The sequence below is a fragment of the Pipra filicauda genome, unplaced genomic scaffold, assembly GCF_003945595.2.
Source record: "Pipra filicauda isolate LSUMZ 115617 unplaced genomic scaffold, ASM394559v2 scaffold66_size7647185_pilon, whole genome shotgun sequence".
NCBI classification, from domain to species: Eukaryota; Metazoa; Chordata; class Aves; order Passeriformes; family Pipridae; genus Pipra; species Pipra filicauda.
The window spans coordinates 5,333,643-5,349,062 of NW_024104831.1; positions in this window are offsets into that span (position 1 = coordinate 5,333,643).

A 15,420-nucleotide genomic window follows, 5' to 3' on the forward strand; every position below is an offset into this window, starting at 1 on the left:
AATATTCATACCATTCAAATGCAATTTTTAATTAATAGCACCAGCAGCATTATCATTATTACACCTGAAAGATCCAAAGCCAGATCAGAGAAATGTTACCACAATAGAATTCACTAAATTCTGCCCACATTCCCTTCTAAGGCTGATCACCTTTAAAGTAATGAGAATAAACTGTGGGATAATATAAGACAGATCTAATTAAGATAATGAACTGGAGATTATGAACATTGCTACTCCATGTCTGAAGAATTTTAATATATTAGTCTAACAGAAGGTTACGGATTTACAAAAGGAAAGAGAGAGAAATATACAATGTGGGCTTTTTGGACAAAGCTTGAAATTTGGCACCTAAAATGTATAAATAAGAGAGATAAAAGGAAATCAAGGAGGATATTTCAGGAAAGACATAACATCATTTTTTTAAATTAATTTACTTAATACTTCCATAGAACACACGATGAGACAATTCTCCTATAAAGTGAGGAATAAAAAGAAAGCAGGCAGGGAAACATTATGAGAAGCTGAGAGGCACTTATAAGGCTATACTGTGGAGAGTTTTATCCTAGCTTCCATCTGATATGGCTATTATGGCCTTGGATGAATTTTTCTTGAGGGAGCAGCCTAATTAGCTTGCCAGCAGCAGCAAGGAAAGGAAAGGGAGGGAGGCAAGCAGAGAGGAAGGGGGTAAATGAGCTGTTAGGTAAAATAAAGTCAACATCAATAAGACCCACTGTTCAGTTTCTGTGAAGTTTCATCTTCCAAAACAAGGCAGCAGAAAGACAAATGTTTGAGGGTGAAACTAGAACTCAACAATTTTCTGTAATCAATAGTATATTGTCAGAAATCATCCTTCTCACATTTGCAGAGGTATATTCTTCAAAGCGAGTGCCTGGGAACCGCTGCCTTGGAAAGGTACCCTCAGATAATTCACTGTAATTATTCTGCTACGGATAAAATTTCACTCCAGAAAGAATCATTATTATCTTTCTAGACTAGAAACATCAGGTTACTAGCATATTTGTTGAGGAGTAAGTAAAATTAGAACAGTCTGTGTTGGCTCTGCACTGTACACTGAGTGCACAACAGGCCTTTTCTGGAAAAAGGGACATTGAGAAAACTGAAGTCTTAAGGGGTAGGTCAACACAAAGGCATGACTGCAGCCCTGGTAGGCATAACCTGCCCATCACTGGTGATGACAGTAGCATGTCTGCAGCAGCACAGCTTCCCTCGGACTGCACTGTCTTGCCTAAAACTGCAGGTTATGCTGAGCTGCGAAGTCTCAGCTGCCACAGAGGGGCTGCTTCTCATACTCTAGCTAGCTAGTGTTACACCCTGGCCCCTGTGACTCTTCATGGTGTGAGGAGTGACACAGCTCCTGGAGATGATTTACTCTGTGTTGCATGCTGCTACTGTAGACTAACAGTCCTTCGATGTGCTCCAGTACCTGTGAAAGTATAAACATGTCAAAATGTCCATGGCGTTATTCTGACTCATCACACACTCCTTCACAGAGCTAAGATAGCATTGCTAGTGGGAACAAGAGACATCAGACCCTGCACTCAGGGGAGTGCATAGCCCTTAACAGAGGCTGGTCACTGGATGTGATGGGGGAAGTAGTTACTGATAGCCAGCTCTGAATGCCATTTCATGTTGTGTTGCCATAGCAATACAAGATAAGGAAAAGGGAATAAAATTTTGCCTGATTTAAGACAAGGTTTAGCTTTGAGAATATCCTTTGACAGAAAGAAGTATCTGAGAATAAAATGGAAGTAATGCCACTCTGGTTCATTTCTACTGCTCCAAACAGGATGCCATAGACAATACATAATGTCTCCAACATTCATTTCCAAAATGATAATTCACACTGGTGGCACCTGTCAAATTTTCATCTTGTTCCAGACACAGAGGTTGTACTATAGATAAGCCTAACTGTCATTGGCTTCACTGAAATACCCCAAACAAACAACAGCTTTTTCTCCCTAAAGCAGCACAAAGAGAATATCCATAACACAATATCTACAAAGAATAAAGCCTGTCTGTGAAGCAGACAGATCCCAGAAGCATGTTCAATGCTTGGGGTAAGCAAGAAAATAGGGACCTCACAAGTCTCACTGAACACAAGCACATTGCTTTTGCCCTCATTTTTCTCTTATTAGTGCAGTATTAAAAATAATACCAGAGGAAAATATTCAGCTGGCACACTCATCCCCCAAAGGAGAGAGCGAGAGAACAAACATGCACCAGCTGCTCTTCATGCTGCTCCATGCTCTCCTGCATGTCACTCTGGAGCTTTGGTCATGAGCTCAATATAAAACCCCAAAAGAATAAACTGGAAACCAAGACTGTCCTAATATCCTTGAGAAAAGCCTGAAAAAATCAGAACAAGAGCACTGAAGCAATTCTTTATAGGTCTGCCAGCTGTCTACCACACACCAGCTCACTGAGAGAGGACAAATTAAATGAGGAGTCATCTTCACTCCTTGAATTTTAAAATAGGCTCTTAGGGTATGACTTGAAAAAAAATCAGTAGACTGTAGAGGTGGGTAAGGCTGATTGTCTAGAAAAATCTGTTTTATATGAATGACTTGTATTGAAAATGCACTGCAATGAACTGTTAATATTGTCCTGATTTGTACAAATTTAATATGGGCACAAAACACAAGACATTTCCACTGTGACTGTGGGGCAGGGGGGAGTGTGTTGAAACAATATGATGTTTGCACAATGAGCAAGGCAGACAGTCAGTGAGAAGACAAGGCACCTCTTTGTAAACACTTGGGTGACGGGAGGTTCTCTAGCCCTAGGCAGACTGTCTCAGCCTGCCAGTGAGCCTACAAATTTTCCTTCATGAATGTAGGAGATAAAGCAAGAAAAGGAAAAGGCAGCTAGAAATATATAAGTACGTTTAAGCAGATATTGGCTGGTGGGGTTGAAGAAGGTAGGCCTGCCTGCTTTTAGGAAAAGGAAGTATTATTTCAAGGAGACTAAGAGACTTGTTTAAAAACATTTTTCTCTACCTAGTGTATCAACTTGGATTAGAAGTGATCTAGCCACTAAACTCAGGCTTGTCAGTGTTCAGTGGAGACAAGGACTTAGTCAAAGTGCAGGTTGGTCACTTGATTTCATACCAAGAGTTTAAGGTACAAAAGCTAAACCATGAAATCTGATAGAGAGATAACTTGAGTAAAGCTGCCCTTCCAAATCATTACAGTCTAGTGAAAAATTTAAGTGAGGAAAGATGCAAAATAATTCTATTTTCCTGTATTATATTTCTGATTTTTTTCAGACAGGTAATATAATTACAGTTTGATCATTTTTAGTGTAGCTCCTAATCATCATGGGGAAATGATGCTGCACTTGTCATCTCCGGTTTGCAGAGTTGAAATATTTTTACTTATATTTTCCTTCCCCAATATTCAAATCAATAGTTCCAATTGTTATTTTACTCTCCATTATCTTTCCAATTTCTGTTGGCCTCAAGACCATATTCTTATCCCATGCATATGCATAGAGATTAAAAGATCAAGAGATATGAGCTCATTCAAATCTCATCATCTGTCTTATATTCAATGTACCGTACATTAATGGAGTATTAAAGTTTTTTAATTAAATCAAGGTAAAAAATTCAGTTATGATGATAAAGGCTGCTATAATCCAGCAAACACAATTTTAACTGCTGCATGATTACTTGAGTAGAACATATGATTTGAATAACAATGGGAATATTGACAAATACTGAGTAACTATGTGAAAGTTTAACATTTAGTATGGTAGAAGTATTTTGTCAAAAAGTGAGGGGAACATATATGTTGCCAGGTTGAGGACAAAGCTTTATTTTGTCACTACCTGTGTACTGATCTTTAATTAGTTCTATTACAAGCAATCTCCAGGTGCTAAAGTGCATCACTTTACAAAAGTTTTAAAGTCCTTCGATATTTTGTGCTGTTCTGTTTAAAGTAAAGTAACTTAAAGTATTCCAGTCAGAAGAAGCTAAAATACTATGTAACTCTCTTACCACTCCTCTAATCCAGCAGCTACCAAGATGACTTGCATCAAAATTACCAGGACAATGAGCTGCAATTCACTCTCCTAAGGGGAACTTTCCAGAAGCCTGGACTTACACTGTTATTGTGGTGACATTTCTGGATGCTGTCCTCACAACCAAAAGTCACCATAGCAAAAATGAGTTATCTGCTGCCCCCTGCCCTTTCCACTCCCAAAAAGTAAAAATTACTTAATACAGAGTCATATACTGTGGTTTTGAGTAATTTTCCCTAATTATTTAGTCTCCGGCACTGTAGAAGTCCCTATAAAAAAAAAAGAGGACCTTTCTCTGCTAAGGCCAAAGCATGGAATAAAGTCCAAACCCAACTCAAAATCCAAACTTGACCTAAAGGGCTTACAGTTTAGCAGCAAGTCTCAGGCGTCTTATACCTAAGACCTAGAGGTATTAAAGAGAAAACCCTCATTGTCACTCTTATCCATGCAAAAAGCAATGTGGATGCCTAAAGGGGCCCCAAAAAACCCTCAGAGAGACACTATGAAAGGATTCAATAGGCCTGATTCCTTACATCCTTTCTCAAGGTCTTGTGTAAGGAGCATACTACAGTTTGGAGTGGGGACAAAAGAAACCGTATTACAGCTATTTCAGCCATGACATTTCTATTTCATGCAATCCTATTTTGCATTCCCATAGGACACAAAAGGGGCACCAGAGTTTGAGCTGAACAGATCACACTAGATCTTCCACCAGAACCCAGAGCAATTCAAGGTTAAAGGAGCTCAGAAGAATCTTGAAGCTACTTTTGCATCTCTTTGTTCTGGGTCATGACTTCTGTGCTTCTACTCTAGAGACAGAACATCAAATTTTACTCTGATTTGTTCAAAGATGCAGTTCCAGAACTGATTTCAGATATCCTGATTTCCCAGTTTGCCTGATTTACAGTGTAAGAACTGGGACTTGCCCAGCCTGGAGAAGGCTCACTGGGATCTTACCACTGCACATGAATACCTGACAAGGGTGAATAAAGACGACCCTTCTCTGGGGTACCCAGTGACAGGATAAGAGGAAATGGGGAACAAACTGAAATACAAGAAATTGCACTTTTAACACAATGAAAACTTTTTTTACCTCAGCCACTCTGTGATGCTGTGAGTTCAGGAACCCTTCTAGACAATAACTTGATGCTTACTTCACTGCAAGTAACTGAAAGTTATCAGCGTCTGTAATGCTTACTTAAAAATATTTTTTTCTCTGAAGGAAGACAGAATGTGCTGACATGGATGCATGGAGGTTGAACACAGTGCTGGATGAATTTCTTCCAAGTTAGTATTTCTGCCTGCTCTAGCACGATTCTCAAGGGCCTTTCTTCCACTTTCTTCAAGTGGAAGAAAGGCTGAAAAAACTTGGAACTAAAGAACTTTCATATGCTCCTTTGTCTTCAGTGATCCTCCAGCTTTATGCTTAACTATATACAGACTTTGTCAGGAAATCACTCTTAAGAGATGCTCTTCTCTGAGGTGTGGGTGGGGTGAGGTTTTCATGGGCATCCGAGAGTTTAGGAAACCAATTTACACTTAAAATTGAGACTTGGAATATCCCTTTCTTTGGCCGGGGAAGAAAATGCTTCCCACCATATTTATTCCTTAATGTATATGATTCCTTGCAATGAGAACTACAACTTCAGTGATGGGAGACTGTGTTAGGTTCACATAATAACCAATAGGCTATTGCAACAATAACCTATTGTGGTTCTTCACATTGCTCCAGATGCTTTTGTCAAGTAGCTCTCCACTTTAGGAGTCACAGGCATCCAGGCTTGCAGCATGTATCAGGTAATGAACAGAATTTTTTTACCAGAAAATAATAACCAGCTGTCCTAGTTAGAACAGCTGGGACCAATTCATCACTGGATGGGTGTAACCCAAAACTGTGTATTCTATAGCCTTCCATGCCATTTCCCAGAAACTGTTATCAATAGACCATTTACACCCTCTGCCCAGAGTAGCCTGACTCCTCAGGCTATAAACTAGGTGTTAAGAGGCCTGCGAGATAGGAAGATGTTCCTGTCCTCACACCCTTTTATGGAATTCCCTGCTCTGAGGGAAGGACTGAGCATTCCTGCCTGAACTGGAGAATATATAAACTTGGAGTATTGGAACCTTTTTTACCACTCGTGGGATCCAGAGGAAGACTGCAGCTCACCACTCTCAACCAGACTGAGACCACCACCCTCAACTAGACTGCAATCACCACTTTTGACCAGACTGCAACAGCTCTCCCACCAGCAGGTTTTTCCCCTCTCCCTTTACTTTGGACTCAGGGGGGGCTCAAGGAACACCACTTTGTTCATGCCCCAGGGTGCTGGGGTATACATTTGGGTTTTGTGGGTTAAGACCAATTGTTTGTCTGTATAATCGTACTTATTGTATTATTTTATTAAATTGTTATTCTGATTTATAATCTCTCTTTTGAGTTGAGTTCATTTCCCCTGCTGGTTAACTTTTAAACCAGCACACCAGCATGGTCAGGTAGTCAGGAGTTCTAAAATGATACAGTTCTGCGATAGCAGATGATAAACCTATTGGGATTTTTGCACAGTACCAACAGGGCTGACTTTCTCCTTACCTTTTTTCACAGTATCTATAACATCAGTCTGTACCCCTGCCATTCCCTCACCTTGGCAAGCTGTCACAGAAAAGTACACAAGTTAGGAACTCTGTGAAGAGCCACATATTTTGTACCTAGAAATACTTTTAAATATTCACAGTGGCTTGCCCCCATCCTAACAAAAAAAAAAAAAAAATCTCGCCTTTCACTTTCCTCTCAGAGTCCCAGCCAAGAAAATATGAATTACATGTATTATCTGCATCATGGAGTTCTGAGCCCCAGAAAAGCAGGACATGTGAGATCACTTTATTTAGTACTACCCTATCCTGACACTAGGATCTATGAACTTCAAATGGAAGATGAAGCAGGAATAGAAAAAAACAAAAACAATGTCTGTCAGGTCTGCCTGTCACAGATAGGAGCTTCTTTGACTCTGCTGCAGAGCTAACAAACAGAAGGGACATTCACAGCATGCACACACTTAGCCTCCCCTCTCCCCTCCTCTTCTCTCTTTGAAAAGCCAGAGCCCTTTGCATCTATACTGCATCTCTAGCTTCAATGATGCTCAGTTTCTTTGCCTCCACATTGATATTTCACAGATTCTTAATGACCCCTTATTAAACCAAAAAGTGCAGTTTCATACATGCTAATGAGAAGAGCATAATGTTAGCCCAAGGAGTGGGAAGTACAGCTCCACAATGAAGCATTTTGCCAAAATACCTCAGTATTCACATTGGCAGGTGAAAAATATACTTGAGGACAGAGTAATAACAAAGTTATATTCACATGCAAGGACATCTGAGCATACATGGTGTATAATGAATTTGTGTTTAAACATCTGAATGGAGTGCCTCTGCATAAAATGCTGTGAAGGGATTAAGCCAAAAGAGTCATGTGGCAGTGACTCAATAAGAAAGATAAAGCACAGTCTTTTAGGCCCCAGTTTCCCCAAAACCTTAGCTTCAGCTGCTCAGGCTTCATTTACATTACCACATCTTGTGCTTCAGCTATTAACAGCATAGCACATTGTGACTGGCCTTTTGTGGGGACACAAAAAGAACGAGTGGTCACAAGGAAACCTTTGTGCCTCTTCCACAGTTGCATAGGAGAGCCAGTCCTTGCAGTCCACAGCTGTATAGGGAGTTTCAGAGTTAATAATACCAGCAAGAGAACACTTTTCAAAGGAAAGTGGAGCAGAAGGGAGGGCAGTTAAAGCTCTGCTCTCTTTCTCTCACATTAGCTACCAAACTAAACAGAGGGAGTTTATGCTATACCCCCACAAAGGAGACGTACAAACTACTTGTCATTGGAGAAATCCCTTCCATGACACTGAGACTTTCTGCCTGCCCTTGAGAGCTGACAGGCACGACGCTTTCAGGAATTACCAGCACTGCAGTGCACCTGCAGTTCCCCCATGATTTTGCTGTGCCCTTGCTAGTGTCGGGAGAATAGGCATCGTACAGGATTTATGCATGTCCTATTGCTGGATTTATTTATGGATTTTTAAGCACTGGCCATATGCATGATGCTTAATAAGGCGTTAACTCTGGCTGATAGAGATTATTTGCTACATATTCCTTCATTCTCTGCCTAAAAAATAGCAAAGAGTATTTTAAAAAGAATATAAAAAGCCTTATTCATCCTTGAATCACAGAGTCCATCAGCATGCCTAAATAGACACCACTGAATTTGTCTTAGATGTCAAACTTTATGAATAAGCAATCTGGATAGTAAGAATTGGGAGCTTGTTTTTACTAAGGATATGTTTACAGTTTGTAATATGAGCCATAAGCTCTGTATAAAAATTGTTTACAACCTTCAGAAAGAAAAGGATAAAATAAGAAATAGGAGGGGATGCCAGAAAACCAAAACTCTCCAGATGTAGAAAGAATTAAATAGACTATTTTAAATAAAGCTGGATGTGTCTCGAATGCAGAAAATCCATTTGTGCCTGAGAGAAAGAGCCGGCAGGTGTCAGCCTTGCTTTATCCAACCAGCCTCTCTCTCTGGCTCCCTAGCAAATTCTTGCAAATTGGTTTGCTCTGATTATTGACAGTAATTTTCTTCTGAGGAGTAACAGCTACACAGGTTAACTGTATTATCAAAGAATTCTATATCCAGCCATATTTATATAGGTTAAAATATTGAAACAGCTGTTACCATAGCAACTGCTGCATCAGATGGATTATAACTAGGTGAATGAGGAGACTGGAACAACTTCCTGATGAGAAATTGAATTAATATGCCAGCGTTTGTGGGCAAAAGCTAAGCAGCAATTCTTCTGAGTTGGCAGTCACATTTTACATGTGATGTTTTTCTCCAAGAGGGAAATGATGACCGTAATACCTTTATGCTTCCTTCACATTTACATGTATGCCTGTTTTCAAGGCATTCCCTTGAGAAACATATTTATTTCCTTTACACCAAATTCTAACTGCTGAAATGATGTGTAGGCTTCCATTGAGTATAACCACATCACACAGGCAATGTTTTGTAATGTCAGTGATCACTCTGATGTGTAACAACGTGCAAACAAAATAGTGTTTCCATTGTTAAAAAGCATATAATACCACTTTTAACCCACAGCTTTATCAAGACAAAGTGCTGTAACACACCCTGTATGCTAAGGGAAAAAACAGCGCAGTCCTTGTGTAATTTAGTTTTTGAAAGGTTCCTTATCTCCTGCTACACTGCAATTTCCACAGCACTCTGAATTTCCAGGGATGATGTCAGTCACTCTGATGGGTGCAGCACCCAACCCTGTTTATTTCTGATGATCCTTTAAACCCACTCACCACCCCCTCCAGTAGTCTAACTCGCAGGAAGCACCTCTAAGGAACAGTGCAAAATGTGTCTATGGAAGACTTCCGACTCTTCTTTTTTTAATCTGCTCTAAGTCATGCCATAATTTGATTTAGGGACCAGTAATCATTTCTTCTGAGATCCTCAAATAATTTTTTAGTGTATAGTCACTCGACAGTGCCCCTTGGGTCCAATACTTTAAAATGCTTTAATCTGCTTCATCCACAAAAACCTTCAAATGTTAGTCAATACCCATGCCATCTTGTTTCCATTTGAAAAAGAAATGTAACACATTACTCAGACTATTTCCAAAGTCTCATACTTTTTTATAACAAGTGCACACAAAGAACACGCATAAGTTTCTCGGAAGCTGACATGAGGGTTCCCCACTCATAAATTTCAAGTCTGGATTTTCACCTGATCATATGCTCAAAATATGCTTCCCTCTCTCTCATAGGACTTCCATCCAGGACTACATTCATGGTTCCCCTTGCTCTCTAATTATTTTTACTTTCCAATTCCCATTTATCTTTAGGCTGACAACTGCACCAAACTGATACATCATACCCTGAATTTGTGGTCAATTTTGAGGCTGTCTGACTGAAAATCTACTTGGGCCTTGTCCAGCCTGACACTAGTTTCTACTACTTTGTTTATCACTAGAAAGAGTGAGATTCAGAGGCTTCCTCATTTAGAATAAAGCAGAGGTAACATATTAATACACATCCAACAATACTTTTAATGTCTGCCAACAAGCACCAACATCAAGCAGAGCAAACCTCTGTGTCACACCGAATATGGTCGAAGTGGAAGTTCATAGGAAGCATATACTACTCTCTACATGAAGTTTGATACTGTAATGAATAAATCAATATCAGTATATGACCTCTGAAAAATGTGGTTTTTCTCTGAGGCTGTGCATTAATGCCTCCTTATTACCCCAGTTCTGTGAATTTAGAAGGTTTTCTATGTAACGACAAGTACTAAAAATAGTCTTTAAAACTGGTCTGTTAAATTCTGACTGGTGGTATTTGCAGATAGTTGGGATCAAAAAGTATGTGAGAGAAAGATTAGATGAACAAACAAGACATTGGATGAAGACTCAGCTGCTGCAGCTCAGGAGATTTGCCTTTTGTTTTCAGCCTTCTCACTTATGTCTGATGGGACCACAGATAAGTCATTGCTTTCCACTATAATTGCTTATTTTCTGCCATCCTTTTTCTGTGTTCCCTCTTAAGATTATTTAGAGTCAGATATTGCCTTCTATTTTATTTACACTATGATTACATAGAAGAGACCAATATTGTCAGAATGTTTGAGTGCTCAAGCAATGCAGTTATTCTGCTAACAATTAAAACGACATTATTAATAAATCATAGATAGCATGGCAAATGTCAACTCACTGAAAAAGACACTGCAATTCTGGTCACATAAGCAAGGCTAGCTGTGCTTTTTTGATTTTTTTTTTTTTTTTTACAGTGTTACATTAAACATTTCTTGAAATCAGACAATTTTTGTCCAAGTTTCCTTTTCAGTTCCATTTATGCACTCAAAGAATCTGGGGAAAAAAATATGTTTAATTTGTAAAGAAATAATTTCAAAATCCAGTCATATTGGATGTAGGTAATTGGTGTTTGTACATTAGAATGCAATAATGAGTTCATTAATTGTCATACTTTAACATCAGTGCAGTTTCACCACATTTCACTTGGAAGTGAAAGATTTGATTTCAGTGACACTAAAGCATACGTGGGTTTCTCATTATGCGGGTTTTTACAAATGCATGTAACCTGATTTGAATTTGTACGTGATGTAAGACCAGAATAAAAGAAAGTTGAATCAAATCAAATGGGCAATTTTGGTGACGATAAAGTATTTTTCTGTCATGTTGGCATCCATAATAATGAATTAGAGGATAATGTATAAATTTTAACTGCTCTTCAGGCATATTTACACCATGCAGTCTGAAGACCGAACACAGAGGCCACAGCATAGCTAAGTAGAAGAGAATCAGAGCGCTATCAAGATGCCAAAAAAATGCTTGCCTCTGTTTTATCTTGTTTCATTAGCTTGGAAGCAAGGCCATGCCTACAGCATGACAGCACAATCAGACATCACCAAATACGTCTCAGCTTGGTGCACTACACAGAGATTGCACAGCACAGGCCAAAACGAGACTGGACATTTCTAGTAAGTTCCACTTTGCTTTCTAAATATATCCAAAGAAACTGGTTTTGCTGAGCTGATGCTGTGGAGTACCAGCTCAACCAATAAAAATCGATGATTACTAGCACTTTCTACTGTTTATAAAAAGAAAAATCAAAGTCACTATCTCATATTCATTTGTCCTCATCAGCTGAAAAGGTTCCACATAAGTGAACACAGAAGGTTTTGTGAAATTCAGGGACTTGTTAATAGACCTCTTTAACCAGCTCCTTACAGATTTCTGCTACATCATTTCATGCTAAACATCTTTCATAATCTGCTGCCATTTCCTGTCTGTAATTATGAATCTTACATCTCAACACAGTCTACTGCTCCAGATCTCTTGTCATTCTTTTTTTTTTAATTAGAATTTTTTCAGGTTTAGTTTGCAGAAATATGCCAGTGTCTATAGACCATATTTTTCACCCTGTGTAAAAGTACATAAGTATGGGGCTTTTTTAGTGGTTCAGTTGCAGAAAGCCTTAGATCTGTCCTGTTAGCTGGTTACCCAGCTGTCTTTTGTGCCTTTGAAAATATCCTGCGGGGCCCCATATTTACTTTTCTAATTATTTAAAACAGTTTGGATCTAAGCCATTAGGGTTCATTAAGAGGCACTCAACCAGGTCCTTCATGTAAATTTCTAACTTCTTTATAAACACGTAGCACGGCAAAGACAATATTAAGAAACCAGGTTCCCTTTGGATCAGTCACAATCTCTTCTCAATTAAAAAATTCAAACCAGAAATGGAACACCAATAATTATTTTTATAACCTTATAATTTTCAATTTTTTCCTCGTGGTACCTTGTGTAAGAGAATCCAAAGCACTGTACTAAAACTTGTTATTGTTCTATGACTCCACAATCAATCTAGAAATTATTTGGGTTTTACATTTTGGAAACACAGCTACGAATAATGAAGCCCAGAGAAGATGATGGGGAAGTTTAAGGAATTCTGACCCAAGCAGATGAATGGGTACTCTTATAGCCCAACGTTAATAAAAGTAATAAAGGTAAAAGCGACTTTTATGGCAAGGGAAAAAAAGAGGTAAGCTTTCATTTAATGTGCACCTCTTCTCACAAAACCAGACAAACTGGTAGGTGGTGTGAGAAAAGGGCTAGAAAAAAATCAGCAAACATCAGAAGGCTGTTACACAAGCCACAGAAATAGCCCTCTCTCTGCACTGGGTGTGCATCTGATCACACACAGCATCTGAAGAAGTTCACTGCACTTACAGGGCATTCAGAGAAGAATGAAAGAAATAAAAGAGGGAAGGAGTTTTCCAAAGGGAGACTTAAAATATTGATGTTGCTTTTCTTAGAAAAGAAATGAGATACTGCAAAGGCACTTCAATTCTACCTTAGTCCTTACCGTGTCAACGTACTAGTGATATCAGGGTTATAATGGTCAATATCAGTAATAAATAGGTAGAAGTAAGAAAATTTCACAGTTGTGGTCTTAAATTGAGGGATTAGGGATCAGGTTGAGATCTATAGGTGACCTGCAACTAGCTCCTGTACAGCTTTTGCATCTTCCCCTCAGTTTTTGCATCTTCCCCTACTGCTGGCCGTGGCTAGACACAGGACAGCACACAGATCTCATCCAGTAGTACAATTTCTTTGCTCCTTTAGCCAGTGGACACAATCTACGGAAATGTGAAAATGGGCATATTCCCAAGGCTATGAACTATAGTCATTAAAATGAGGAAATTGCAGTTACAACACTACTCAAGTCTGACTAACTTTCATTCTTGGAAAAGTGAACTTTAAAATCATTCATAATGCATCCTGCTTCCCTCTTCGGCGCAGACACTCCTTCCAGTTCTTTTTCTCCAAAATGCTTTGGATAAAACCTGCAGGAACTAAAAATAACAGCATTAGCTCATCCCCACGCTCTGGTCAATGAGTTGAGTAATGCAGACCTTATGAAAATGTACGTTTAGAGCCCTTGCAGATGAGCTGTGTAACACAAGCCATTAAACACAACTCTATCGATCTAATTTCATTATTTTCAGCAAACTGGAGTTTAGAAATCATGAGCTCCACTAATGAATACCACAGGGGAAAAAATGGCTCTAATTGATTAAATCTTAGTTGAAAACACCTAAGATGAGATGTTTGTCATTACAGATAAAGGTTTACTACAATGTAAGTCTATGTTAATGCAAAGTACTCATAGCCTACTTTTGTTCAAAGAGCTAATATGTAGAAGATGTAATAATTCTTTCACATTGATATACTATTGTTTTCTAGAGATAGGGTTAGAGAATGATATCTTTCTGGAAAAGTATACAAGATAATAAGTTAAACACAGCCAGTATAATAAGCTCATATTTGCATGCTGAAATAGAAATAAGAACTTTTATATGTTGTAATTAAATAAGCCATTTTTTTTCAGATGAGGTGGAGAAAACTAGACATACAAAGCAATTATTTCCTCACCACAAAACAGTACTATTTCTTCTTGGCAAAAAAGGCCTTCCTCAGTCACAGAAGCTAATTTGAAACAAATTAAAATTCATGTTACAAGGATATGTGGTTGTACTGCCACGACAGAGTGTCTAATCTTGCCTCCCATCCATGCTAAATATCAGGACTTCTTTCAATCAGTTCCTACTGAACTTGAGTATAAGCTTTATAAAAGAAAAGGTCTACTGGTCTCTTTGTGATTCTCCACAAAACAGTCACACTTGCTTGATAAATTCAAGATCATTGAATGTTTTTTGACTGTTTTGGTGTTTGATTATTCTAGCTTCACAAGTCAAACACTGGCTTCAGTTAGAAACATATACCTGAAATAATGAAGTCCATTGATTTCACATTTATAGCAATGTAATAGAAGAATTTGGCATTGATGTGATGAAAGAGGGAGCAAGTAGAAGTGTTTACACATTTGTACAACACCAAAATATATGTATTTTTATGCTAAAGTTTGTTCTGTGCTTTTGAGCAACGTGACGTCAGGTAATGGTATTTTCTCCAAACGTTGTAGCCAGTTGACATGATTGTACCATTAGTAATCAAATCCTGGCATGACTGAAGTTGGCAGAAAAACAGTTATATTATTGCTCTTTGGAAACCTGTCTATCAAATCTGACTATACTGGGTGCAGCACAGTCATTTTAAGATGCATTATGCAGTAGGTGTTCTGCTTCGTATCTTGAGTGCCAGACAGGGCATACCATTGTTCAGAGATTTGAACCATGTCACTGATTAATAGTTCTATTAAACAGGGATAATGTTCCTACACTTAGAGCACTTTATCATAATTAAGTCATACTGCAGAATAGATAATAGAATTTCCTGAACCAGACAGTTCTGTCCTGAAGTAAATCTAGTTATATGCATCTACTAGTTAAGAAACACACGTTAAGCAGCACATCAACCCCTTTCTCCAGTCTTTCAAGATGTCCCTATACGGCAGCTTTGCCCTCAAGTGTATCAGCTGTTTCCTCCAACTTGGTGGCAGCCATGAACTTGTTGAGGGTGTTCCACTCTACCATCCAGTATCATCCAGGTTATTAATGAAGACATTAGCCCAGGATCAACCACAGAAGAGCTACACTGGTGGCTGCCTGAACTTTAAACCACCGACTCTTTGAGCCTAGTGATTAAGCCAGTTTTCCAGCCACATTGTAATCCATTCATACCTAATTTGGCTTATGAGGATGCTCTGGCAGACTTTGACATAAGCTTACTAAAGTAAAGGTATACAACATCCATTGATCTATCTCAGTTACCAACAGGGCCAGCTATTTCAACACAGAGAACTATCAAATTGCTCAGGGATGATTTATCCCTGGCA